Raw genomic sequence first — 4,482 nt, forward strand, 5'->3', positions numbered from 1 at the left:
TGACACAATAGAAATGTCATTCTTGACCTTGTTTCTGAAGGATGTTTTAACCTTACTAATTAAGCAAACTCCACAGCTATTCAGTGAAAGATCTCTTGAGAGTGGAGGGCCTTTGATTAGGAAAATTCCCTAATTGGATAGGACCTCTCATCATAAAACAGTCATAACATGTTGATTATAGTTGTACCATTAGGAATTCCATTGCTTAACACAAATGGATTATAAAAAGAATTTGATTAACCTGAGTCCATTTTAGCCTGGAGATATTTGGAAACATTACAAAGATCAAGCCACTTTAGGAATCCAAGGGTCTAAGGAGACAGGATGGGCTTTTCATTCACGATAGCAGATGTAAATATTGTACAATAGAGTTTGAGTTTTCTATTTTTTTTAAATATTGTACAATGGAGTTTGGCTTTTCTATTTTTTTGAAGAGTATAAGAGGTTTCGGTGTTATTACCTACCACTGCATAATCTACAATTATACCAATAAAAATTTGGAAATTAATTAAAAGAGGGCATGTAAAAGAGTTCATATATCTAAAATTACATACATATATGTTTTATGCATATAGAGAGCTGTATGCAAGGACGGCCACCAAATCGTTAACAGTAATTAGCCCTAGGTGGTAAGTCTTGGGGTAACCCATCTTCTCTGGGTCACTGTTAGTTCAGGGTCCCATTATTGCTGTAGCACCCCCATCCACAAAGCCCCAGATACCACACAAGGGCCTGAGTGGGGCAGATGAAGGAGAGGAGGAAGTCCACCTCATTATGGACAATGAGCTCTTCTGGGTAGATGTTGTCTGGCAGGGCCAGGCTGGAGGTCATTTCCCATGGGAGGTCAGCAAAGACAGCTCAGAGGACCCAGTTCATCTGGAGGGTGAACCAGTCACTACCATACACGGACTAGTAGCTGACATTGGCCAGTTTGATGATGACAAGAGGATGGGGTTCCCAGGCCAGCAGTGCAGCCACGGCTGCCTGCATCCCTGTCAGTCGTCATGCAAAGATGGATGGAGGGAAGGTGGTGAAGAGGGTGCCGAGCCCCAGCACCACCACAGTGTGGGTATCCCTGGCTGGGCCCCTCCTGGACCACAGAGTACAGGGAGGCCACTGGCGTGTGGCGGGAGCACAGGAGCCAGCTGTGGGCTCGCCAGCGCAGCACTATGTTGCAAGTGGTCTCCACGGCCATCAGGGGCCCTGTCTGATAGATGGTGTGTAGGTCCACAGGCTTCAGGGAGGGAACAGTGTCATGCAGATACCCCCACCACTGCTGCAGTGTGGAGTCCCCCATCATGTGGATGATGTGACCAGATAGGCAGCCCAGGATGTTATTAACAGTGGGAAAGGAGCGGCTGGAGCAGGACAGTGAGTGCCACACATCTCCGTTGTAGAAGCCGGAGGGCTTTGTGGTAAGGAGCCCAGGATAGCATGGGGCCATGGGGACACGACCAGGGTGCTGTTTCCTGCAGCTGCCATTCTGATCTGGATTGGTGAAATGCCCTGGGGGAGCACCTTGTCTGTCACTTTCCACGCCAGCAGGGCCTCATCATGCAGAGTAGTCACATTCAGGTAACTTCCACTTGAGTGCCCAGCTAAAGAGCTGCAGGGAAAGGTAGAGGGTTGAGCATAAAACCAGAGCTGATCCAAATCCATATCCCTGTACTGGCAGCTAGGCCCTCTTGACTTGGTTGCCTGGGGGTCCACATTGCAAATCACAATCTCTTCAGTTCCTGTGGGTCCCCAGAAATACCATCTAAAATGAACAATGGCCCTTTTTTTCTCTCCAGATTCTTTGCAGAACTCCAACTGCCTTGTTGAAATGGATTAGCCACACTTGCACCTGGGCCTGCGCAGCCCAGAGAAGGGGGAAGGACAGCAGGTACATGCCATTCTCCAGATCCTGGACATCCCCAGGGACCCCTGCCTTCAAGTTGGGACCCAGCAGCTGTGCCTGAAACAGATCCACACCATGGGTCTTGGGCCTGCCCTGATGGTTTCTGGCCACAAGGACACCTTTCAGGTAGCCTCCCAGGGTGTGGCTGGCCTGGGCAGGGCCTCTCAGGTGATAGGTAGAATTCTGAGGGCTGGTGGAGGCCAATAGGTCCCCCTCACCTCCTGGGGTCAGAGGCCAGTACAGAAGATGAGTCAGGTTGGCAAGCTCCTGGGAGAGAGACTCGGAGAGGGAAGGAGATTCTGTGTACTTTGGGGCAGATTTAGAAGCAGGGCAGAAGGCTGGGGGCCAACAGATGGTGCAGTCAGGACAGAACGTCTTGAGAGAAAGGAACAAAACCAGAAACACCAGCCCCACAGTCAGAATCTTCTACTTGCATTCCCTTTCAATGGACCCTTGGTAGCATAGACTCTTCTCTGAAATATCCAGTATGAACCAGGAACCTGAGAATGTCAGCATGTGTTGTTCCAGAGGAGGATGGAGAGGTGACTAAGGTCTTCATGAGTCAGGGCGGGATTCAGTGTGTGTTGTTGCCCACTGCCCTGGCGCCATGCATATTTATGACAATATTATTGACTATAGTCCTATGCCATACTTTACATCCTGGTGACTATTTTGTAATTATTAATTTGTACTTCTTAATCCCTTCATCGTGTTCATCCAGTCCTCAGACCTCTCTCCTTTGGCAATGATCAGTCTGTTCTTTGTTGTCTATGAGTCTGTTTCTATTTTGTTTGTTTGTTTGTTTTGTTCTTTAGATTCCATATAAGTGAAATCATATGGCATTTGTCTTTCTCTGATTGATTTATTTCACTTAGCATAATACCCTCTAGGTATTCCATGCTGTCACAAATGTATGCCACATTTTAACAGCAATCCTCCAATGATTGCTAATGTCCAATACCTGTTTTTCTCTCTCTCTCAAGTTGCACTTAAATTTTTTTATGAAAATATTCATGAATACACAAAAGAAAAATTGCTTATAGAATTCCCATGTATCCCTCAGTGAGCTCTATAATTACCAGTATTTTGTCAATCTTGTATCATCAATCTGCTCCACTTTTCTGTTTGCTGCAATGATTTAAAATCACATCCCAGGTATATTATCTCACCCATGAATAATTCAGTATTCACCCCTGTCAGTGTATGCTAAAACTTGGAGATAGTAAAGGACTTATTTGCAGGTATGTCTTTCATATGAAAACCAACCAATCCAAAGCCCATGCCTCCCAACCACCTCCCTTCACCTAGCTTTTACACTCTACCACCCCAGGGCCAGGTACCAGACAACTAGGGACAGCCCTGATGCCCTAGAGCCCACAAAAATTTTTCAGATGAGCCTGTTCTAAGTCCGTTTCCTCTGCTTCCCCCATCTCTTCCTGTGAAAACCACAATAAAGTTCCCCATCACTTTTTCCTCTCACTCCCTCTGCCTCTTGACTGACCCTGGAGCTTCCCTGGGTGGCCCAGGGTGCTGTGGCAAGCCCCCTTCTCTTGGGAACTGTGAGCACAACACATTCCCTTTTCAATGGCTTCATTGTACCCGAATAATAATACATTTTACATTTTAATGCAAGAGGGTAAAAGCTGAGTAGAATCTCTTGGGACTATGATCAGAGCTTTGCTATTAGAAGTTCTGGCAATATTAGTTGAAAACAGGTGAGGATACAGGGTCAGGTAATCAGATTGCCGATCAGACTATGAAAGAATAACAGGAGGGAACAGGCAATGAGGTCAACAGCCCTTGAAAGACGTCGTAACTGAAGGGCCATCATTCAGTCACCCTGCTGGCTTTCTGAGGTGGGATGAATTCCAGGGGAAATTACATTTTCTCTTAGGTATGAACATAACTTCAAATACCTTCCCCTAGGACTCTAGAAAGGCAGCATTCCCTTGATTTTGATACTGATGCCTCCCCAATATTTCTCCCTTTAGACTACCATTTCTGCTGGTCCTACATATCCCATCCAATCTTGCAATAGTCAACAGTGAAGGACTGTATCTGACTTTTAGTGCCTGACTCTACCTCAAGTGTTTCCTCTTCTCTGAGACTTTAGTTCTTAAGCTAACTCTTGTACTTCTAGTTCAGTTTTCATCTCAGGTAGAGTTTCTGATCAGACACCATAGTCCTCTCTAAATTCTATCTCCTTATTTTACAGGTGAAGAAACTGAGCTTCACAGAAGTAGAGGGACTGATCCTAACAACACAGGCTGCAAAAGGTGCAGGTCTTTCAATACTAAAGCCCATGTTCCCTTCCCATGCTGATAATTGTCATTAAAATCTGACTTCTATTTAGTATAGGTCATATCTTATATTATGTTCCAGTGGACCATGAGTTACTTGGCCATAGCATAATTAATATAATAAATGTTTATTTAGATAACTAGGAAATTATTTCCTTATAAAATGTTCTTATAATTCTTACACACTGTAGCATGCTAGATTTCTTTCTGACTTTTGTTTATATATACACAAATACACCCACAAACACCCACAAATACCTAGCATAAACACACCCCACACCT

General features: G+C 45.1%; 1 pseudogene; it reads right to left on the reverse strand.

The window, feature by feature from the left end:
- Window positions 1-666: 666 nt before the first annotated feature.
- On the reverse strand, window positions 667-3,181 carry LOC129078487 (NXPE family member 3-like; annotated as a pseudogene).
- Between the last annotated feature and the right edge of the window lie 1,301 nt (window positions 3,182-4,482).

The sequence above is a fragment of the Pteronotus mesoamericanus genome, unplaced genomic scaffold (genome assembly GCF_021234165.1).
Source record: "Pteronotus mesoamericanus isolate MK-2021 breed Mesoamerican mustached bat unplaced genomic scaffold, CSHL_Meso_final contig_73, whole genome shotgun sequence".
Taxonomy (NCBI): Eukaryota; Metazoa; Chordata; class Mammalia; order Chiroptera; family Mormoopidae; genus Pteronotus; species Pteronotus mesoamericanus.